The sequence below is a fragment of the Cydia splendana genome, chromosome Z (assembly GCF_910591565.1).
Source record: "Cydia splendana chromosome Z, ilCydSple1.2, whole genome shotgun sequence".
In the NCBI taxonomy this organism is placed as follows: Eukaryota; Metazoa; Arthropoda; class Insecta; order Lepidoptera; family Tortricidae; genus Cydia; species Cydia splendana.
Window position 1 is genome coordinate 7,990,549 of NC_085987.1, and position 26,150 is coordinate 8,016,698.

General features: G+C 37.4%; 1 protein-coding gene and 1 non-coding gene across 2 annotated transcripts in view; both read right to left on the minus strand.

Moving 5' to 3' along the window:
- The window catches only part of LOC134804185 (ras GTPase-activating protein raskol), a 166,092-nt gene that overhangs the window by 22,694 nt on the left and 117,248 nt on the right, over nt 1-26,150 (minus strand). The window lies entirely within an intron of this gene.
- Nucleotides 11,442-11,513, minus strand: Trnat-agu (transfer RNA threonine (anticodon AGU)). The gene has a single exon. It is a non-coding gene; the product is annotated as a tRNA-Thr (tRNA).

Genomic DNA, 26,150 nt, shown 5'->3' on the forward strand with positions numbered 1-26,150 from the left:
CAGCGGAGTCATTCTTATTAAGGTGCTGTTGGGCTGAAGGACGCTTACTAAGCGCACTTCAACCGCGTCTACGCGTTTCTACATAAACATAATTATTTTCAACTCGACTGTTCTGATACATTCACATTACGTAACGGACTGGCATAACGTACTTACTTTCTGTTCACACCGTGAGTATTGTTTCCGGAAAAAAAAACGGAAGATTCTTTGTGAACCCTATCGGTGTAAACAGTTATGAAAACAATTCAAATTAAGATAACAACATTACCTTAATATCAAAAGCCTATCAAACGATCACGACTCAATATCTCACTGGTGCAACGAGGTTATCGAGCTATTAAATATTACGCAACTACCAACGGGCCACGGAGTATGGCAATAAATAATGTTTCGTTAGAGTTGTCAGGTTGTAAACGTGAGTTTAAATTACGAGCAGCTTACCAGAATGCACGGCGACGTCGTCGTCCACGTCCAGGTATCCCCGCCGAATACTCAGAGGACTGTTCGCCAGTTGAGCTTCGTGCTTCTTGATCAATGCCCCGATCACCTGGCTCTCGCCGCCGTTGTCGTCTACGAACTTGTCATAGTTATCCATTAGGTCGGTCACTATAGCCTTTTCGTCCGCACATTCTTCTATATTTCTAGCAGTAACACTCCTCAGCAATGAATTGCTTCTCGACAACTTAGTACTACGGGAGCGTCGAATGAAATTCAAACCCGACATTTTGCCAGGACTTCGACTTGGGCTGTCTGGTGTTATCATAATTCTTGGAGTTTTGAATATAGAAGTTGAGCTACTGCTTCCTCGAATTGGGGAAGTGACGGTGAGATTTTGTGGTAAAGTTTTTGATTTTTCTTTGCCTGGCGTGAGGAGTTTCGGAGAGTCGGGTATCAAAGACAAATTAGAATTCTGCATCGAGTTTTTAGTTCCAATACTGACTGTCGAGTTATTTAATTTGTTAGATGACATAGATCCACCCAACGGAGAGAATATTCTATCATATCTGGGTTCGCACGATGTCGTGCTGCGCAATCTCGGTTTGTGTCTCGACAGACCGCTCTCAGCGACCAATCTCGGACTTGTGAGGTCTCGGTGGCCTACTCTCGCCAGCGTCTCGTTGGAGCTCATAGTAGACGATAAAGGTCGTCGAAATCTGCGTTCCGGGCTGAACACGCTTATGTCGCTTTCGCTTTCCGTCAAGGATGAGTCGCCACGATACGGCAGTTGTAATCTCCCACTATCAGATAGAATTCTCCTTTTGTTTTTCGTTGGATAAGCCTCCAGGTGTTGGCCTGATATGAGAGCATCTCTTTCTTGGGGGGTGAGAGGTAAGTAGTTTTCGAAGCTTTCAAATAATGGCACATAAAAGACTGAACGGCGGCGGGTATTGTCGTCGGAGCTCGCGCCGGCACCGGGGCCGGGCAGGGGGACGTTCGCCATGGCGGCGGCTGCGCTGGGCTTAGCGGAAACGCGCTGCGTTAGCGCCGCCTGCCCTCGGCGGCGTAGTTTCGTCGCATCGTGTTTGCAATTCGCTCCGCTAGCAACTATTTCCTTGTCTTCCAGCTTCTTCACAGTTCACTAGCAGCAAAAACAAACAATATTTTCCTTAATGTTACATTTTATAGCTCTAGCCCAGAGTAGCAGTTTAAGAAATAACGTTGGAGTATTCAAGCCCTTTTCTAATAAGAATACTATTGATAGTTTCTTTAGAAAACAGGATGGATTCCTGGAGAGCCTTACAAAGGCTGCAAGTAGGTAATGAAGTGCAATATTATTGATCGCAGCACTGGGTGCTTTCAATGAGTAGTTACACTTATCGAAGAGCGATAAGATTAGTTTTCATAGCTTATACTAGCGCTATAGCTGAGTCATCAACATTAAAACGTGCTGTGGTTAAAAAATGCAACAAGGCGTACAGGACAATAAAAAGTTAAAAATTGTATATTGGCACACGCGAGTCCGCTCATGAAGCAAGGAGTGGCGGTTGGCGTGCGAAAGTAATTTTAGCGCCGCGCCGCCTGTAGGATAGGATAGGTCGCATCGCCTCGTAGGCGCGTACACCACATTTAGATCGCTAACACGCTGGCTAATTTTATTAAAGGGCTTAATTTCTGATTCGTACTTGTATTGATGACTCGACATGCTTGGTGTGTAAACGCTTTTGTCTGACCTCATTCAGATTTTATGTCTAGGTACAGATGATTGTAGTAGCTACGAACGATACGCTTGTATATGAATCTCATGAGAGATCACTGAACTAAGTACACGAGTTTTTTTTTTTAATAGAAAAAGCAGTGATGAAAAATCGCCTTAGGGCAAAAGGACGACGATAATAGGAAATTCCTGACCGAGCTTCTTCAAGCAATTCCAAGCAATAACGTTATGTGCAGTTTGTTGTTCCCTCGATACAAGTGTTACATGATGAGTTATTAGTACCGGACGTAATACAGAGGCGATTATTGAAAGACTCTCAATTGACCAGAGCGAAGCACGCATGACGAATGAGCAACCCGCAAACTACCAAGTCATCCTGAAATAAGCGATAATCTAACCCCTCTTTCTACAAAATTAGATTTGAATGCCTAATTAAATAAACCTTATTTAGGTGTAATATTTAGTCAGAAATAAAGTGTTGCTATTATTGTAAGAGAAATGAACGAGCTAACTGTATTAAAACGTTGTAATGGGAGAGTTTCTAGCAGTTTGTAGCAACAATAACAAAAGTCATTTTTGGTGGTAAGTTTTAAAATATTGGAGAAACATATAAAATTTCCACCAGTGCCAGTGTTTTCAACTTTCAATCAAAAAATAATCATTCTAGCTATGTTTTAAAGGCCAACCGGCATTGGCAATCTCTTAGCTCTTATTTATTTTTAAGTAAATAGTAACTAAGGTATATTGTCAACAATACGGTGTCAGAATGTTTGTATACATAAAAAACCAAAAAAGAATCAGATCCAAGTGATAATTCATAAGATAACCTTCAATACGTATAATGCCCTAAAAAATCTTATTTCTGAAGTTGTGAGTTCCAGTGCACAATCCAAAGAGTGTATGCAAGAGAAGGCAAATAAAACACGATCAAGCTATTCATGCCAAGGTTTTTTTTCTCGTGCACCCGCTCTCGTAATTCCTATGGCTGGGAATGATAAACGTCCTCCTCGTTCAATTAGGATACCAGCGGCTAAGTAAGTAAGTATTTAGACGTGTCTAACAGAATAGAAGTTCTTGAGAAGGAACATTCTAATATTTGGGTGATGAAAGTTACAACCCATCAAAACAATACAAGCCCAATTTGTTACCTAGTAATAATGATTAGTTAACTAAGAAATATGATATTATATTATAGAAATATGATAGAAATATGTTATTCGAGGATATAGCAAACGTAATATTTTTCTCAACAATTCTTCTTTACTTTATTCTGCATGTCCGGTAAAAAGTATACAGTTATGCCAATGTTTGTCTAAAGCAGGTAATATTAGGATCTCAACTAATCTACTTCATCATGGCGTCATACGTACCTACATATTATTCGAACTTCAGTAGTTTCTTTTGCAGTCGCCTATTAAAAGCTCCTCTTAATTTTCCGCTCTATATTTGGCTTCATTTTTCAGATTTCAGAAAGCTCTTGGTGTTGCTAATTATATACGGCAAAAACCTGGTATATATATATAGGTATGACGTATATTCTAAAACTGCGCGAAAGAGCCACTTTAGTTATTAGACTAATATTACAAGTAATCATTAGTAAGAATAACTTACCTAATTACTTATTAGCAGTATGTTTATTTAAGAAAACGATAAATATTTAAGTACATTTATAGTATGAATGTCACCATAATCATTACGCCTTAGAAAGTTTTCCATTTACCAACTCGCTCAATCCTTCAGCAAAAAGAGAAAACAAGTGATGATGCTAACGCGAGACACAGCGCCACATAAATAAGTATCATAATTACGAAATTACGATGTATCGTTTATCTGGGCAAAAAAAGTGGTAATGAAACATTATTAATATAAGATCAGATTTGACACATTAAATTCCACCTTCTCGATAATTTTGTTCTAAGTAAATTTACGTAACATTTTCTAGATAATACCCATGTTGGTATTTGAGAAAGACATTTCCGTCAAGATTAGAGGCAAGCCGGCGCCAAACGTGGTTTGAAACTAAAACATAGTTGCGAAACTTTCCTATAAGCTCTCGGAAAGCAATTCCAACCGCAGGCCCACTGAATATCATGAAACCGCAGAGATTGCGCCACTGACAATAAATCATTTAATTCCGAAAGTTGATCGCTCATCAAGTTGCCTTGCGTTGGGTTAAAATGCACCTAGTCCTAGATGAAAGTTAATCAACTCAAACCTCCAGGAAAGCAAATAGCAATGAATAAATCGATACTAACGTCAACAACAACAAGAAACTTTCGCTTTACTACTAGAGCTACAAGTGCTTATTTATCACGGCATTACAAATAAATAAAATATCTGGTTCATTAACTTTAAGGCTAAGGTAATTTTGTGTTTTAATGCAAAAGTAAAATGGCTTTTGTTTAGAAAGTTAAGTATTATTAAAACAAATGTTAAACACAGGTCATTACTACCTTTATAATGTTATAAAAAAAGCGTTGGCAACATTTATGAATGCGGATGGAGTCATTAATCATTGTGTAGGCAGATAAATAGATCCAAGCGGCGTAATTTAAATTTTCAGCATAATTAACAATTTGTTGCAGATCTATATATCCTCATAATAACATCATCGAATTTAACACACACGCCCACGTGGAATCTTACTACTTGAAAACTCGTTAGAGAACCTGTGTACAATTGACATAAGTTGGTAATAAGTTTTGTTATCACACACAGGCTACGAAACAAACACTTTTACAGTTTGACTACATAACTAATGACTAAAGAGTTCTAACAACAAATAAATTAAGCCGCAATTAACATTAACTATCTTTGATTTTAAAGGCTTCACAGTTAGAGAGGTACTTATAACCAGGGATCGTTAATTTTCCAGCAATTTTGGTGCAGCATAGTAAAAATAATGGATTTTCTTAATTTTTTTTCTAGGGAGAGGATTGGTTAAGGTTAATATTACTGTTATTAACCCTAATTATCTATTCCACCCTAGAGTAGGGCATACAGATGCTTTTAACCAACAATGCGGCACCAAAATTGCTGGAAAATTCCCGATAACTGCTTATAATAACAAATAATAATATAGTCTGAGATGTGAAATGAAGAAAATTGAGATTTTTCAATTAAAGAAATTTTGGCAGAATTCGGGTAAGAACACAATAAATAAGTAGATACGGGTAAGAACATAATAACAAAATTGTCAGTAAAAGATAAACATTGAATAGAGTAACTTGTTTTATTACAACGGTTATGGGCTTTACGCAAAATGGATAAAGAAATAAGTATTATAAGTGGTATGTTACAAAAATTCAGCCCTGAAAATTATCCACAATGGAAATTTCAACTGAAGTGTGCGTTAAATGTAACGGTGCGTATAACGAAACGTTACACTATCAACCTTCATACTATTTCTGGAACCATACAAATTCTAAATTCCCTTTTATGATGTTTATCGATCGGAGTGTGTGATCGAACTGAAAATAAAAATCATTGAATGGAACTTGGAATAGGATTTGAATTTGAAAAGGGAATTTAGAATTTGTATGGTTCCAGAAATAGTATGAAGGTTGATAGTGTAACGTTTCGTTATACGCACCGTTACATTAAAAGCTAAGGATCTTGGTAAATATATAGAAGCTGATGGAGCATCCGGCTCATCAAACACAAAGTATCAGGATACAACTCATAAAGAATCTGCAAAGACAAGTGGAGCTTGCAGTACTCGGAACAAAACTTCAAGCAAACATTTAACTCCGTATGAAAAGTGGACCGCTGAGAAAGGTAAATTTGGTGAGAGCCTAGATCAAAATCAAAACCAACTGATTGTAAGAAAGGACTGCAATCTGACTGATACTTTCTTTGATTGCGAAGAAACTTCATTTAAAGCCGAGCTTAATACTTATGGCAAACGAAACATTTTCCAAGAAGCAAACAAAGAAACACATGATAAAACAGAAATGCAAAATAGACTGGTTCCATTTCTCATCTTTGATCGCAAGATACAAGTTATGAAAGAAGGAAATGAAATTTCGATAAACTGTGGGAGCTTATTTTCTAAACTATTTATTGTACTTTGTCTTGTACCTACTAACGAGATAGTGACTCCCACTATCTATGTTTTACTTTAATGCTAATATTTATTTTAAAATCCTACCTAGTGGGAGTGTTGGAAATAGGTAGGATTTCTGCTGTGTTAGGAACTTTTTATATTATATAGGTTATGTTGCTATGGTAGTCATAATAACAAAATTGTCAGTAAAAGATAAACATTGAATAGAGTAACTTGTTTTATTACAACAGCATTCTGAGTCCCTTTATACACACGACGAAGGCGGTTTGAGCGGATATGTTTTTAAGACTTCCTCGGACGCCGACTGGTGAGATGTGAGATTCCTAGCCACAGATACGGGTTTGTCGACCGGACCGCGCGGCACTATGTGGGTTCATATGTACAGCGACCGAGACACCGAATACGGTCACTCACAACTAACATCTAAGATCTAAGCGATCGAGGAGATTTTCTCTCTCATGGAGTTACGTGCACAAACTCATAATGGCTAACGGCAAATGAGAACCGGATAGCAGTTTATCGGATAATGAGGCGATATATTTGAAGAACCTCGTGGTAACCAATCCTAGTCTAGTCATAGCAAGTTTGCTTTTCAATTAGTCTAATGACTTGACTATCAGCATAAAGATGCAGCGACTAGCTCGGCAACTAGTATGTACGCCAAGCGTTATTTATGCAGAGTATCAAAGTCGTTAATATGTCGAACCCTACGATTTACATAACTTTACCGAGATACGGTAATTACTTATGTGGTATCTTTGGTTTATCTGGGAAATAAGAATTTGTAATCTCTATTGCGTCTCAGTTATTCGAGGACCTGAAAAGTTTTCAGTTACATGATTCTAACTTGTATACATTATTTTGCACTTTATAAGATTTGATGGTTCGAATGATTTAACGAACGGATACTAAAATACTGTTAATATTGCAAGCGGATACATTATACATTACCGTTATAATAAATAGTAAACAGAGTAGGTTAGGTACAACATACATCACAGCTGACTACATTTATAATTATCTTACATCGTAAACATGCGCCTTCTAGTTTAATTACCGGATACATAGACAACAAAAAAATGATTCACTGACAATAATCACGTTAATTTTTCTTTCTAATCCATAATATCACTGTGAGAACGGGTCACGAAACTTAAAAATCGATTATTTTAGATGAATCTAGTAGACACGTACATCGTTAAGAAATTGTCAAACTACGGCTACAAAACTTTGCATTTTTCTTGTTACAATTTGAAAGTGGGTCCGGTAAAGTTATACTAAACAAATATCAGGAATATGTGTCATCAACCCTCGGGATATAGGGCAGGCGGAGAGGTCACGATAAAAGCTATTAGTTACAACACACGTCTTCTGTGAGTCACCAAAACGGGGGCAAGAGTGCTTAGTCAAACCACAAGTTGAGTCTAATCTCTTTTAGGCACGACCTTTCCAATATTTGAAGATGAGAATGCGAGACTATTGTGTTTTCCCTTTTCAAAACTTAAAGTAAATATTATTTAATAGGGATGTACCGACTAGTCGGTAAAGCCGACTATCCGGCCACATTTGTAGTCGGCGATTAGTCGGCGACTAGTCGGCAAAAATGGCCGATTAGTCGGCACTTTATTAGTGAAAGAAAACAGAAAAAAAACAACAGTCAATATTTACCATATGTTTTATGTTTATTTTACTAAAATACCTATTCAGGGTGCATACGAAAACTTTTGTTCATATAATTGACCGTTTAATCGTTATCATATGTTGGTGGGCTGGTGTTTTTTTCTACAGGTCGATCTCAACTGATTCTCGTGTAATTTCATGTGCAAGTTCGATAGTTTTTTTTATCAGTATTCTTTTTTTTAAATGGTGGAGCCATGAGGAATTATTAATGTGATTGCAAAATTTAGAGACTTAGGACACGTTGCTCGTAAAGACGCTGACCACAGGGGATAGGTTCTTAACTGGCGACTACGTACGGGAAATAGAGCCTTAGAAATACCTCCTACAAGCTGTACTGACGGTCTGCTCAGGATCGCAAAATAAAAGAACTAAAGACAGAAATTGAACGAGGATTCTTGTGATAGGTCTTTGAACCTGTAGAGAACACCTTTTAGCCAAGCTAAATTATGATGAATAGCGCAACCAAAGGAGCAAAGCTATTGTTTTTCACCTGAACTTATACGAAACTAATGATCTGGCCGACTAGCCGACTAGTCGGCCGACTAATCGGCCATTCGAGCGCCGATTAGTCGGCTAGTCGGCTAGTCGGCCAAATCAATAGTCGGTACATCACTATTATTTAACTGTTATTATAATCATGGATCACCGCAGCAGTCTGACTTCCATGTAACTAATATCATGTAATCATGCGTAGATAGAATGTAAAAATAATGCACGGAATGCCTTTAGAATTAAGTTAGCCGCAGTGCGACGCTTTGCCTTGTGCAATCACAATTCTCCACGCTGTGCGAGAACAACTACTGAGAAAAGTCAGCCACAGAAATGATCAAATGGGAATGTTGCTTACGCAAAACGCATTTGGCCATGAATGTCACAATAAAAGTGCTTTAGACTTAGATATTTGTCTAAGATTCGAAATATTTGTATTGTATTTACGCTTAATTATGTAGCTAATATAATTACTCACATTGCGCTCGCCTAAATAAGCGTATATGACTCACGCCACGGCAGCTACCTATATTACCTATACCTACGAGTAATAAGTTAAAAACGCTGAATTAAAGTTTGCAAGATGTTGTCCGTGAGGGAAAAAAAATATTGGTTGCTTCCATGTCATACAGTTATCAGTCTTTATAGCTTCGTCGAGGACGGGACCTTAGCGACTAGCGACGGCGAGCCTGCAGCATTGTTAACTGTTTAGTTTTCGCTCGAAGTCGTGACTGACTTGGCGAAGCTCACGGGTTTAAGTTGGGTTAGTATAAGTTGTTGTACGTTCACTAGCAAGGTCAGGACCAGACGGTGTGACGACGACGTTAATGTGGCTACACTAGCAACTGATTTGAATAGTCGAGTATCGAATAAAGGCTCGAAAGGTCAATATCGTCAAAACTGGACGCCAGTCCATTAAGACTAGTTAGAAGGCCTTGATTTTTAAACAAAGTTATTACAACTAATGAAACAAAACAATGCACCACATAGGTACCACATATTTTAAACTGAGTTTAAGGTAAATTGCTATTTTAAAACAAAAACTTGAAAAAAATATTATTAAATGAATTATAATAAATCTGAAAACAAATGAATGTAATGTCAAGAATTACAATAATCACAAATTACAGACGACTGAATAGATGCCTGAATAATTTGTGACTGTACAATACAAGGAGCGGAAACATTCATTGACTAATTAACAGTACCTATTTGAAGGTTTTCAATTAATGGGTAAATTGGGTATGGCAAAAAATTCCCCTCGGTGTGTCAAACTCACTTAGTTGCAGTTGCTATCATTCTTCATTACAATTAATTCCCTTTTTGACTTTCAGAAATTTCAGTCTAATTATGATGCAGTCGCAATATATAGCCGTCAAGGCAATTATTATTAACCTTTTGGCCGCCAGACTGAGAAGCAAAATGCTGCGCTCTTGACGCCACGGCAAATAAACAAAAGAAAACACGCAAAACATAGGGATCCCAAAACGAGACAGCGATATTAAGATAATTCTTCTCTAAATGTTCAAATGTTAAATAACAAGTTTTAAAATGTTAAAATATTTTGGTGAGGATACACCGTGTCGGCAACGGACGAAGTGGCATCATAGTCACGGCATTATGATGTACCTGTGGCGGTCAAAGGGTTTATTCTTAGAGCATTTAATATCCGGAGTCGCCTTTAAGAGCTTACCCCTCTGCCGAAAACCTTGCAAACTTTTGTATGGACTGACGTTTATCTGACATGGCTATTTGTACGTTACGTACAAATCATGTACTAATAGCCATACATTTGACGTGCCCATCCCCCGCAAAAATCGGCAGACTGCTTTGTACATAAAATGACAGACAAGGCGTCTCCAGTTACTAAATGCTCTAAGGGTTTATTTACATGAACATCGTAAAGCTTTGAAGCTCTATTCCAATTTCCAAATGACTAATTTAAAATAATAAAAAACGTATAATAAGTGTAATGTAGCTAGTTAAAAACCCGCTTAGGAGTTCGCAATAAAGTAGCTTTCACGATGAATCAACTCCTGCAATGATTAGTGTCAGTGACTCACCTCACTGACCAATCAGACCATAATCCTAGAAATACTCTTCATTTAAAGATTCATTATAAAGATATCAAATCAAAACGCCAGTTTTTTGTGGTATAAATGTCAACTTCGCACATATTTTAAAACTTAAGCACAATTGGAAAAAAGTCGAGGTCCGCTTAAGACGTTGTTTCAGGACGCGCAACGTCATATTGTGTATTATAATTATATTGAAAATGCAAAATAGGATAATTTAATAACGTATCGTAAATAAATAGGTAGTAATTTATTGATTACAATAATCCTATTAATACAGATATAAAAAAGTTAAGAGGCAAGGACTTAAGAGAAAAAGTAGCAAAACTTACTGCCTCACCCTGGTACAGGGTACACTTCACTTACACAAAACAATTAACTTTAATTTGTCCCTATGCGGTTTCCAGTAAATGTCACAGTGATAACCCATGTTTCCTGTTTAGCCGTTTTGTCTGCTACCATCCAATAACCTAAAATATGTAGTTACTCATTTTAGGTCATGGGCCTATGTTGATATATTGGATTGTAATTTTAATTTTAACAGATAAATAGTATTGAAAACTGGTTTTGTCATTTTCTATGTTCTACAATAAAATATTAAGAATTAAACGCTTTCGTAATCGACCATCAAGCTCGCTAGTCTCGCTACTGCACAATGGAAACATAACATGTGATGTGTCGAAGGTACCTACACTAAACCATGAAGATTAAATCGAGCGTGAAGCGGAGACAATTACCGTACTCATCTACCGCGCCGATGCAATAATTTCTTTTTTCTAATGCCTGGACAAAGCTTTTGGCATTAGCTAACGATACCGACAGTGAAATACTGGATTATCAGTGCGGATTGGATCTTTTTACTTATCTGTCTTTTATTTAACGACCACCTACATATGTAGAATAATTTTGTTTCAAGCAGAAACGTCAGCTAACGATGCTTTAGAGCTTAGAAATAAATTAAAAGTGTAAAATTCACTGTCTCGGTCGAGGGTCGAACTCGCGACTCTGGATCACTAGCCTATCGCTCTGCCAACTGAGCTACCGAGACTTCACTCGAGGACAACGAAAATTAATTTAGTATGGGATGTCGCATCGTTACTGGTCAATCAGTACACCTTATAAAACAAAATCTCCCGCGCATGTTCGCGATAAACTCAAAAACTACTGAATGGATTTTCATGCGGTTTCACTTATAAATAGAGTGATTCTTGAGGAAGGTTTAAGTGTATAATTAAATTTGTTAATTACTCTAACTCTTGTAATACTCTTACGGTAGATGTCGCCAGGCGCCTCCCTAATGCGGCTTAAATTCTTATATGTATCTACTTATATAATTTGTACGACAATTAAATTAATATTTGAATATTGTCAAGAAAAATAAACGTTTCTCCATAAAGGCGGAAATGGGAAATAATGGGAATGCTTATACACATCAAATCATTGCGGCTGTTGGTTTTAACATGTACAGGATGATTCATGAGACGTGAGCAGGACTAATCCTGCACACTCAGTAACTGATAATTGATCGATCACCGTCGTATTTAGGAGAAACAACAACACTTTTTCCTATTTTGTAACTTTTTGTTGAGGGCAAATTTAATTCTAAACAATCATGGTCACCCTAATTAATAAACATAAAACCTCTTTAACCGTAATGGCATTTTGGTTACGAAGAAAATAAACTGTCAAACTTGAGTGAGATACGAGTTTTCAAAAGTAACCAGACCGTGATGACAGTAATGACATTCAATTTGACACAGAATATCGGTAGTTTAGTATTCTAATTTTAGGGGACCATGCATGTCGTAAAAAAATTAATAACTTTTTTTTTCAACACGACTAGAAAATTAACGTTAACCTCACTAATACTGATACGAAACAGTTGCTTATCATTAACGATATGCGCAGTGTTAGTCCTGCTCACGTCTCCTGAATCACCCTGTATGTACACTAAATACATACTCAAGAAATCCCTAAGAGCAAGAGAGAAAGGCGAATTCAAATCACCTGCTTAGTATGTAAAGCGACACCTGCAGGCCGACAGATGGTGTACAAAAAACACGCCCCTTCGTTGCCGGGTTCGGGGACTCGGACCAACGAACAATCAGATTAATACAAAAGTCATCAACTGTGTCCCAAAAACCTACCTGTTACGAAGTTTAGCAGAAATAGCTAAGCTAAATACACACAACATAAAAGATTGCGAACTATTGACCCACACAATTTATACAGATGAACTGAATTACGTAAACTTAAGGACATCGAAAAATGGACGAGCACAAACCGAGTCCGGTTTGGCGGAGCGCGGCCGCTCACAGGCCTGGAATGTGACCCAGACCTCGATGGGGACTCGCGGCGGTGACTCACACCAATGGAATACTATTTTTTCTCAAACAACAGTTTGGCGGCGAACCGACTACAATTCCTTCTGTTTAGAAAGTACGGGCGCGTGGGTGGATAAAGGATTATACTCCACGACACTCACTGCCCACTACGTTTTTAATCATATACATCGTCCCACGATGCCTACATCAAGGATGATATAAAATGCATTTCAATAGTGTTACATTCAGAGGCAAACGTTATTAGTTTTGTAAGACCTTACTTAAGGAATTTTCATTAGTCCATTGCAAGTAATTAGTGTTCAATAAACAAATCAGAGTTCGTTGTAAAGTTAAAGTCCTTAAGCCTCATTATGATTGAATGTGTTTTGAGATATGAGACGATTCAGGAAGAAGGTTAGCGTCTTGCGCCCATGTCCATTAAGTAATGGTGATTAAGCAAACCAGATCTAATAGATTCATATTCCTGGTAATTTCTACTTTCAACTAGAATAAGCGTAAAGGGTAGGTAATGATATCCTCGGTTCGGTAGCCTTGTTCGTATTGCCGAAAGTAGACAATTTGTTCCAGCGAGCTATTTTCCTAAACACCATCCGCATCTAATGGTAACGCATATTTTGTATAAGTACGAGTACAGTGCCGAAAAGTAAGATAAACGTAAATAAATTTGTATTTATTTTTTATTTAGGTATTGCCATTTAGAAGCTAGTCGGATCCGTTCCACAAACAAAGCGAAATGTCCATTAAAATACAAAGATATATTTTTAGAATTTGCAGGACTGACTACATGTTATTCGTTTCCACGTTTGGGTACTAGACGTCCATGCGTGGGGTCCATTTAAGTCTAAAGTTCATTTCATTTATTAGTAAACTAGGTACTAAACCGATGAATTCCTTTCTGTCGTTTTTATTCCCTGACAACATATTAAATATTTTCAAGGTAAGAGGGAATAGGCTACTTTATTAGAAACAACTTCCTTTTTTGCACTGTCGATACGTCAATATTAGCTTGCCATTTTGTAATTTTTAAATGAAAAGTCACAAGCGAAACTGCTCTACCCAGAGGTAGAGTCAACGTCAATTCATTTACTAAAATTGCAACCTATGTAGTCATTTTTATAAATGTGTTAGATAAAAATAGCTGAGAGGTTTTCGCATATATTATTGAAAGGAAAGGGATTATGGAGCATTGTGTTTTTGTAACAATACTGCAGTCACTGTGCGGTTTGCGCCTCCAGCGCAACAAGTTGGGACCGGCAAGGCACGTGCATTGCTTCATGCTTGGATTAGACTCCCGTTCATTACCACCCCACACAGAGGGGTGTCCAGCTCAATGTCAAATAGAATTCACAACAGAAAACTCTACAAAACATGGTTTTATAAGAATACGTCGGGGTGTAGAGCGTTTTAACATAACATAAACACCCTTTCGGTTTACCGAGCATCCTGTAAGATGCATGTATATATTGCTACGGAGCTGGGTGCGTAGTGCCAATAAAGTTATCAGTTTAGCTACTAAGTGACTCGGTTGATGTTTAAACTGCCTTAAGGATGCAATGAAAGTTTACCAAAATAGTGAAACGTAGGTACCTATACAGTCGAAAGACATTGATTGTTCGATGTGACACGAAATTGGGCAAATAGATAAGATAGGTGTCTTACTTGAAACAAGTACGTACCTAAGTTTCTAAACAACCATCTAATGTACAGTTGTACACCCTTTTTTAAGCTTTACCAATAATAAATGTTATGACTGCTATATCATAAATTCTTATATGTAAAGGACTTGTCATACTCCAAGTTTAATAAAACTTATGAAAAAATATACCTTGGCCAAATCCAATAAATACGTACTAAATTGATTTGAAATAATAGTTTGGATCCCAGTAAAGTATAGCACATTTCACTTGTATCACATAAGTAATCACATGAAGCGGCAACCGAACAAGTTCTGATATAGAATCAACAGGAGGGCGCGCGGCCGCGGCGGCGGTCGGAGGAACTTTGTTGACAAGCGCGAAGCGTGCACCGCCCGCCATGTTTGGGGCCTTCGGCTATCTCCGCTGGTCTTCGGCTATGAGGAATAGCTTTGTCTTGCTCGCACTCTGGCTCTACACAACAACATTGGCATGGCGATGTTAACTGTAAAACTGCGTACACTTCGATAGTATATGTATTATGATTATGAACTAGATAATAATGTAGGAATGCATTCCCATAAAATTATTAATGAATACACGTAAAACAACTTTGTAAAAAGATGAACTAAGCATGTGTTTCCAATCTACTTGAAATTTGTAACTCTACATAAAGTAGGTAATAAATAGTCTTTGGTAATCTTTGGTAATAGTAAAGCGACGAACTAGAATTTATTGAAGTCCGACTTCGGCTCAAAAATGACCCCACGTGTATTGTGCCAACTTCGGCAACTTCAAACAATATTGTAATGCCGCGAAAGCGATTTGATAGAGTTATGCAAGCTAAGTTAGCAGCGATTTTGATACTTAGCCCAGACTGTGCAAGTGTTATTTGAAACCACAAAACTTCTATGAAATTATGACGTTTAAATTTCACTTGCACAATCTGGGCTAACAAAATCGCTGCCATTAACATAGCTTGGTCTAACTCTATTATATATGTACCTAGATTATAGTTTTTAGCATTTTTAATAGCGGGGAAATTGTATACACAATCTGGGTAATATTCAAAGCAGCGGGCGAGATATATTTATGGAGAAGGGATAACTATCATCATATATATAAAATTGAAAAACCAGAACGGAATAAAAAACGAGGGAAGAAGCGAGATGGCGCCTTACAAATTTCTAAAAAAGTTTTTGACACGTTTCTCAAATACGACGCACGTATGATAAGAAAAAACTGTTCCAATCTATTATTTAAATATGGGAATAGAACTAGAGTATAAAAACTATCGCTTTCGATGCGTATTTAATTTACAGTAAGCAAAAGTTTCCATAACAATCTTCATTTTACGACGATCGGCCATTTCTCGGCAACTCTCGGTTGGTTTCGTTATTTCGTATGTTAAAGTAACTTAAATTATGTTTGTCATGTTGGTATACAGTTATTCCGGCGTTTTTTTACACGAATTAAAATAAAAAGTGCTGTCTACCTTAGTATATAGCCCATACGAGTGACTTATGCCATATATGACTATCAAGTTATCAAACAAAATACATATTTTCATAATATTAATAATTTGTATGTTTTTGTTTTAAATTTCTTTTTGAGTTATATTATTCAGATTGACATTCACGGCTTCGGCAAACATTGCCATTCGTCCAGGGAACGGGCTGCCGAGATGGGCCAAAAATACAAAGTTGATAGTAAGTTATAATGTAGGTAGATAAAGTGCATGTTCAGATATTTTTGAGCGACCTGATGAAAATAAGCAAATATACGTCAGCAGTCAGCCAAATATCGTAATATAACTTTGTTGCCATAGAAATAAGGATGTGTTCCGATATATTTGGGTATTGGAGAACCCAAAGCGGCTATAAGCTTCAGTGGCTCGGGCACGTAGAGAGAATGGGAAAGGATCGTGCCGTGAAGAACAGGGACAACAAAATGGGAGACGCCCGAATGGACGTCCTAAGTACCGCTGAAACGACGTAGTTGCTCAAGACCTCCTCAACCTCTGCCATGGCGACTGGCGAGAGCTATTGCAAGACCGAGAAACATGGCGTGATCTGGTGTCGGAGGCCAGGACTCACTTTGGGTCGTTGCGTCACCGTAGCCGTAGTAAGTAATGTTAATATCCAGAAAGGGAAATGGAGTGCGATTTATGGGCTGTGGTCGTCCATATTCGTCTTAAGGCGGAAATTAATCTAATGAATGTTTTTGCAACTAGGCTTATAAAAATGAATAATAATTTTATGTAGAAACAAGTTTTAAATAAATACCTACGTAGATGATAAAATACAATCTTGCCTTTTATCAAATCACATAATTTTTTGAGAAATTTGCGAATTAAGTTATCCAAATAACGGCTACAAATAAGAAATCCCTATCACAGTTATAATATAAACCTTGGCAGGGTTGAATACATAATAATGTCGGTATTTAACTAAACATAAGACAAACTCTTTATTTTATTTACGCGAGCGGAGCTGCGGGCCCGTCTAGTCAGTGATATGTGTCAAATAAGTGTCAGTTATTTGGACTTTTTTCCGAAATCGAAGCTTCGTCTATGTATCTATAGTATTATATAGGTATTCCGCACCTTGAATAACCCCGTGTAGTTGTGTAGGTCCGTAGTTTAATCATGCTTGTAATAAGTTCTAGTATAAACTAGTACAGTCACCTGCAATAATAAGGTACTCTTCGAAGGCCGCAAAAATATGTGACACGCTCTTATGGCTCTACAAATAAAATCGTGTCAGATATTTTTGCGGCCTTCGTATTGCAGGTGACTGTACAGTAATAAATTTTGGGTATGATGGAAAAGTTTAACTACGGGTTAAACCACCTTTTTTTTATTTAAGACCTACACTAAAATATATCCAAATAAAAGTTAGTGCTACCTATGTAAATTACCTACTTGTTTACACAAAATAAAAACTTACACTAATTGCATAAGTATGTACTTATGTATGTACTTAAGCGATGTATGTACATAATATAAGAGAGTAGGCACATTGTTTCCCAGATTAACACAAAACTTCGCTTTTTCTGTTAATAACAGCAGCTGTTAATTGACTTAATTTGTATGCGTACTTTTCATACGTTAATACCTCCGCTCCGCTCTGCGTTTTTTTGTTTCGGGTATCGCCAATTTTATATTGGTCTCAGCCGTGCATTATCTTAATAGCGAAGGTGAAAGGCAGCATGGTTCCGATTGGAGTGGTGGTGGTCGGAATAGCTCCCTTCTCGGTCAGTTTTTGCTTGCCGGAGGGCGAGTGGTACGTCGTAGTTACACGGTACACGTTTAAATCACGACGCAGGCTTGGCATTATGCGCGAGGCGATCGCGCCGGTCATGAACCTACTTAACTGGTTCTTGCCAGTATTGTTCTTGGGCCAGAACAAGGTAAGGAGGCATCACGATTGTGTTCATTTTCGTCGCGGGACACCACGTGTTCTGTTTCGTAACCCGAACGGTTATGAGGTGAATCAACACAGAGTATTTTTATTAGACATTATCAATGGACCTAAACTTTTTCACAGAAATACACAGTTGGAAGGATTAGCGATTTAATCCGGACGGGCAAACAACCGGCCGTCGACGAATTACAGAGGTTTCCGGATAATCATCTAGATTTTCTTATGTTATTCAAACCTTTTAATTAAAAAGTAAAAAATGGAATGTATGCAAGTATGATGTTTATAATGACATTCCATAAATTGTTATGTTCAAATCGGTACAAAGTTAGCTTATGCATAATATGTAGGTATATACATTAGTAGTAAGTATATATGTTATGTAGCTGAAATTAAATAATGGTGTGAATTATTTAGATCATTATACCTACTCTTATTTATTTGAATACGTATGGTAAAATGTTATTTCTGCCTACGTTATTTATTGGAATAGGTAATTAAAGATGCATTTAGCACAACATGATGCTTTTTATCGAAATAGTATTATTACTATAATTTTGCTTAAGGTAATTCTAATACCTGTGTGACCAAAATTTCTACTACATAAAAATGCTTGGAAGCGGATTGTTATCCAAACCATCCTTTCCTTAGTAAGTATTTCCAGGACCAGCGTTGGCTAAATTACATTCTAGTAGAATTATCGCTACATCGACACTTCAGGGGTTATTTATAAGTTTTATTGTTATATTTACATATAATGCAAAAAAATTAAAGGGTCAAAGATATAAGACAACTCGTTTACTTTTCTAGAAGTAATTAATAAAGTATCTCTATTTGCACATCCTTAATGAGTATACGGAATAATTACATGTACATAGTTAGATAAGTAAGTCGTATGATAAAGGAAAGTGTAAAATTATATTTAAAAGTACCCCTTAAATGTCTCCATGCTTAATATGTAAGGGGGATTAATGTATACGGGGCCTATCTTTACTTCTGAAATTTTTGCCACAATACCTATGACCAAACCGGAATGAGAAAAAAATCTAAGAGACCTAAATTAAGGTAATCATAGAAAAGGTTCTATTTATGTTTGTTCGTATTAATACTCAACTCATGAAAATTGCATTTTACATCACTTCTAGAATATTTTCAAAAATTATACCTACCTACCATTGAACAAGTTCAACACTTTCTACAAACTTGACTTGTAATGATATAACATGTCGCGCCATCTACCGCCGAGTGGCAAGACTACACTATTACAAAGGCGCCTAACAGATGGCGATACTAGTATCATACGAGCCGTTAGTAGTGCTTGTGGCGACCACCGATGTGACTTACCTGAAACAATAACAACAATAGAATATTAAATATTGTAAATTAAGTTGTAATAAAGTATATGGAACAATGATAGATTTCCGTTCTCAAACGTGTCAATATATAAAAACACCTGCTTCGTTTCGGATCTCTACCAATAGGAAACCAGGCAATGTTTATTCAATTGAATACAATAATATATAGGAGACCGAGCTTTGTTCGGAAAACATATAAAAACTCAAAAATGCGCGTTTTCCCAGAGATAAGACCTAGCTAGATCGATTTTTCGCCTCCGAAAACCAAATAGCAAATTTAATCGAAATCGTTAGAGCCGTTTCACAGATCTCCGAATACAAGAAATATTGTTTTGGTGCATCTTCTATTCTAACCCCCTTATTCATAAACGCACTACAAACGTCAATTAGCTAATAATCGTTTGTCTTTATCTGTCATTTTGACTTATGTATTTGTAAGAAAGGGATAAAACATAATTTAACTAAATCAGGCCCGTAAAGTGTTATGAATAAGGGGGTAAGTATATGGCGGCACCGCAACATGCCACTGTACTGTACCAATTTACATGCACACTGACATTTCCGGCTTGCGACACACTTTTCACATGCGATAACAACTTTAGAACGCAGACATCAGCCCAACTCACTATAAAATTGCACCATTCCATGTAGTTTTATCATTAAGTTACAAAAAAACCGAAAACTGAAATATCAATCGTATGGCAAGATTCGAGTCGCTTAAAATATTAGAAAATAATAAAGAATTAATGAACTATATCCAATGTCTTGGCCCATAGGGCTGCGTCTTGACTAGGAGCGAGCAAGTCTTAATGGTTACATTAAAGACAATTCAGTACATTATTAACAATGACACGGTAATGATATCATTACAACGCGATGATGGAATCAGGTGCAGGTGCCTACAAGTACGTTCGCATAAAACTAATAAATTTCTTAGATTGCCAGTTTACCTACCTGTTTCACATAATTCTCTTACAGTAAAATGTTTCAGTAGGCACTCTCGCCAGTTAACAAAAATATACATTTTCAGACAACCATTGCTCGTATTAAATTAACTGATTTGCAAGTCCGAAGTGATCCCATAAGACGTGAACAAAGTTTTGTACGGAACACTAAAAACTATATTTCCGTTATCTCATAGTGATACGAAAATGCGGGATGCGATTAATATCGGATATATCAGTACCTAAGTGTTGTACCTACTTAATTGGTACGCCTTATGTACCTATATACGAGATAGGTATATATGTTGCGATGAGTGCAGGAGTGATCTCATGAATTTTATGCGGGCACGCGTTGTGGCGTTTGTTGCGACCTACACGCTTCACGCTGCAACGAATCAACTATCTACTTAAAACATTGCAGTTTGAACTGTGGGATCATGTGGTTTCATCAAGCTTAATTGACTTCCCAATCTGACGTAGACAGGTAGTCGGATTAATCGGGTATTGTTGCGTTAGCGTGGGGTAAAGGGCTATGTTCAGACGAGATTTTACATTTTATTTTATTCGAATGCTCACTTTATGATTGGAATTATTCATAAAGTGCACTTTTGCAGCTGGGTATGGATGTGGTGATACTTTGTACCAAGTATTAAAGAGAATTAAGAGAAAAGTGGAATTTTAAAAGGAGCGAAACTGTTGAGTCCTTCATAAAGCTATGTAGTAAAGGAAGGTATTAGGTAGCTAGAGCCAACAGCTAAATATTATCTGTGGCTAATTCAGCTGCATAGCTAAGGCTTGTACAACTAATGTTTTCACGACATGTGTATTAGAAAATAGATAAATACAAATTCGGTACTATATAATAATAAGTAGGTACTATTTAAATGACCAAACATTTATTTTTTTTATTTATTTTTTTTTTATTTTTTGACCTAGTTCCACAGTAAGCTCAATAAGGCTTGTGTTGTGGGTACTAGACGACGATATATATAATATACACATATATATAAATACTTATATACATAGAAAACATCCATAACTCAGGAACAAATATTTGTGATGAAAACACAATCACAATGCGCTAGATCAGCGGTCGGCAACCTTTTAGCAGCCAAGGGCCACATAGTAGTTAACGGAGGTGACGCGGGCCGTACTTTGTTAATATTTTTATGACTTTATGAGACATTGTCGTTTGTCACTATTACATACAAAATAGCCAAGGCGCCTCTCGGGCCGCAAGTGACAGGTTCGCGAGCCGCATGCGGCCCGCGGGCCGCAGGTTGCCGACCGCTGCGCTAGATCTTGGTGGGTTATAGATAGTAGGGTGGACGTCGGTTTTGATACAAAGTAACAGTCGTACCAGCCCTTATACCTAACAAAATTTTTGTTAAAGCAGCATGTTCGATTTCTGCCTTGAAAGTGAAGTGACTTAAGGGCTGTAAGAATATTAAAATAATTGTAAAATCGGTAAAATAAATATTTACTGAAAGACGGCACTATACCTCAGCCAATTCGCCTACATTCGATCACACAAATATTTTTTGTCATTATTCGATGTTTAAAATCAATTTACACCTTACTTTCTGTATGAATGAATAATCTGAAAATGAAACAACACCAAAACATAACCTTATTCTTAACTGACATATTCGCTCTAAATTTTCAAGACGTTTATGTAACTAGCAAAGATATTTATTCAAAAATTAACGTGTCTAGAGCCTTCTTCCTGACCCACTCCAAAATTCATTCAAGACGCAACAAAAGAACTACAGGATGTGGTGTAAATAGTTACATATCAGCACTAATTTGAAAAGAAAACCGTATCTTGTTCTGTTTATCAAAAGAAAAATGTGGTATCTGTGTATGGGTTGCCTACAGAGTTACTGCCTTTTAACTTTGAGTAGCAGTGTCAGTATATATACGAGATTTTTTCAAAGTATAGACGATATATATATAATATCTCGTAGACGTAGGTAGGGATTTACAACCCGTTCGGCTTCTTCTCGTAATTGATGGTGCAAACAAAAACCAGCCCCAGCCGCTAACGACATTGCATACCAAGGATAATCCCACTATACCGGATTGACAATATCGACGTTCGATAATAGGTACGTAGGTAGACCTACGGAGTAATAAATTATCGTAGATATAACTAGTTCATTTACAGGGGCTTACAATGTATTCATTAAAATTGGCTGGGAAATATGATATAACAGAAGCACATGTATATAAGTATATATTTATATATATAAGTATGTATATCGTCGCCTAGCACCCATAGTACAAGCTTTGCTTAGTTTGGGGCTAGGTTGATCTGTGTAAGATGTCCACCAATATTTATTTATTTGTGACGTTCCACGGCAAAAGGTAACTTATGGCGGCTGGCGCTTACGTCGCATAGCGCCGCAGTAATATTGGAGCGGCGATAATAATAGCGTAAGCGCCAACCGCCATAAGGTACCTTTACCCGTGGGACGTCACATTTATTTATTTACATATAATACCTATTTCAGTACCTATCCCATTAAAAGGATTATTTTATAGGAAAGGCTCAATTATTTAAAAAACCGGCCAAGTGCGTGTCGGACCTGCGCACGAAGGGTTCCGTACCATTACGAAAAAAACGGCAATAAAATCACATTTGTTGTATGGGAGCCTCACTTAAATATTTATTTTATTCTGTTTTTTGTTTTCGTTGTTAAAGCGGCAACAGAAATACATCATCTGTGAAAATTTCAACTGCCTAGCTATCACGGTTCATGAGATACAGCTTGGTGACAGACAGACGGACAGCGGAGTCTTAGTAATAGGGTACTGTTTTTACCCTTTGGGTACGTAACCCTAAAAATGAGATCGGAACAAGTAGTTGTTTGAGATGAATTCAAAAAAAGCTCACACGAAAACGAATAAAACGAAAATTATTTAATGCTGTAAAATGGAACGGAAGCATTATTTGTTCGCGGTAGGGTTGCACAAGCAGTGTATCTATAACAAAAGATCGTATAGCCTCGGCTAATTACTCTATTTTGGTCCTTATCAGCTTGGAATTGGGGTTGGTTGCTCGTTGGTGTATTATAGTTTTTGAGGCAGCACGTAAGGGACGGGAGGCAGGAACCGGATGCGCGCGGTGCTGCGCCCGCGCCGCCGCGACCACGACACAGGTGCGCTAAACGCACGCGACCGGAATCACTAACATTGGACGTGATCTAAACTAAACGCAAACGGTTGACTTTAAGGGACTTCAAATTACAGGAAATAGTCACGGAATAACAAAAATCTCCAATATCTTTATAAGTTTGACGCGAGTGGCAAAGGCGGAAATTTTAAATATGCGTAAGTGCCTACCTACGACACACAATTAAAAATTACCTTCAGCCGGGCTTGTCTCAAAGTTGATACTTGTAAATAACCAATATTAAAATTGTGTGTTTGCCTGTTTTACTGCAAAGGTCTAAACTGAAGTCAATTCTTACTAGAATCAATCAACGACGGACAATATAAAATACAATTACAATTTGTCGATTGCAACGATTCCTTCGGTGTCAATACCGTCTTCTGTTATGTAAACCGGTTATACGATAACGCCGATAACCGCACACAGTTAGGGTGATTCTCAATGAACGGTCTGAAGGCTTAAATCGATGACCACTCAGGTCACGTCAAAGCGAGTACCTAATAATGATCGATGAAGGAGTTTTTTCATTGTGAGTCTGTTTATAGTGAGAAAAATCCGCCAATGCATGAATTTATTTTATTAACACGGGATCTCCATCCACCCATAGCTTTCTCGAGGAAATAGTCGATCTCTATAGTCCCCTTCTCGTCGGCAAACATTATGAAATTTTTAATTCCAATTGCAATCCGTCAAAGGAGGCAAATAAGAATAAAAAAATACATCTATTGTATAGCTATGAATTATGATTAGAACCACGTTAGAACGCTGTTACAGTTTTGTGGCATCTCCCACTACCGCTATGCGAGGTACGGAACCACGCGGCATAACGCATATCATAACGTCATTCCCGGGATTGTGTAGTCAGTAATGAATACGAATCACGACCACAAAAGCCCAGACCGGTCCCGAGATTACTATAAAACTATGGGCTTAATATATTCATCTTAATTTTATTAGCGCGTAAATAATTCACAATTAGTAAAAATAATGATTCAGTCTATATCATGCGCGATAGGGCTTGGGCTGAGGTAGATGGTAATAGGCGTAGGGACTCCACGTACACCTTTGAATTATTCGCACTTGTATGCAGGTTTCCTTCAGCAAAAATCTAGTCGTAAATATCAAATGATATTCCGTACATAAGTTCCGAAAAACTCATTGGTACGAGCCAAGATTTGAACCCGCGACTTCCGAATTGAAAGTCGGACGTCAGATCCACTTCTCAAACAATCAATTGACATAATAAATCAAATCTTGTTTATTTGTATTGACATGTATGTATATAGTATTTTTAAAAATTCGAAACCTGTATCAATCATAAACTTATGTTTTTTCTCGCGTTGCATAGGGTAAAAATAAGATCTCTAAACTCTCGCATTGGCTGCAAAAGAGAATTACATTATTACATTATTTATTAATCTTTAAACGTGTAGTTTATTTAAAGGACGATGTTGATGTTTAACCATCTACCGTTTGGTATTGCTGTATAGTTTAGTTATTATGTTATAAAACACCTACCATTATTTTCCTCTTGTGTAGTTTCAAAGTCCGCCAGGGACATATTGGAGAGATCCTCGACGTAGACCTGCGGCTGGCGACTGAGGGAGTGCCGGCCCCCCAGCGAGTGGTAGCAGTTCTCTTCCTCGTCCGCCGCTTCCTCGGTGGAGGAACCCTTCAGGCACGAGTGGAAGCTCCGGGAGAGACGCCGCTCCGTACTCATCGTGGCACATGTCCCGACGCACCTCACTTAATCCAAAACTCTGGCACTAAACTTGCACTTTACTATTAAAGTTCACGTTAGCATCACGAACACAAACTAGCTATTATCTGGCACTGGTACTATTAATCACTTAGATCAGAAGCATATTTTTAAGAACTTGCATCATCTGTGTATAAAAAAAACGTCACATACAATCAATATGGAAGCGTTCCGTTGTATTCTTATAGAATGCAGTTCCAAGTATCGTGACCTAACCGACTGCTATCTATCATGTGTGCTCTACACACCTTCTCAGATAAGACTGCATTTGCTTCACGTATTACAATATTAGTTTTTTATCGTCCGTTATCATGAAGTACCTGTAATCATACGACATCAGCGCTCCACTGAGCCAATGAACTATATGCATACTTACTATAAATATGTATAGGTAAGATAAGGTACTCAAACTAATAACATCAATGATTACAACCTTCGAACACCATTTCGAACAACGAACAACTGAAATATTGATTTTAAGCAACGTGGACGATCGCGATCGCAAAAAGATCACGTTTGCTGGACCCTGTTTTACAAATCGTCTGAATAGTTTTTGCGAGAACAAGCAATTGCCACATCCTTTAAGATGAAGCGTCGAGGACCAGACAAACACGTTATAGAGGAACTGAGCGGGAACGTGGGACTCGACCAAAAGTGAGTTCAACGAACCTCTAAAGAATGAGGTCTTCAAATGTGACATACGACTAATGAATGGCAGACGAACAAAGGCAAATCGCTGTCGAGCTCAAACACTGAAGCTAGTACCTACCTAATGATGAAATGTTGTACCATTTAAAACCTTTACTACCTATATTCTTACAAATAAAGCATTTGAGTACTGAATAAGGATATACATAAATGGGTAAGGGGTCATCCATTAATTACGTCACACGAATTTCTTGGTTTTTTGACCCCTCCCCCCCTCCTTGTCACACTTGGTCACATTTGGCAAACCCCTCCCCCCTGGTGTGACGTCACATTTCTTCAAAGAAATCGGCAAATATTTATTTAATATTTTATCGAAATATTTTTGATAAAAAAAATATTAGTA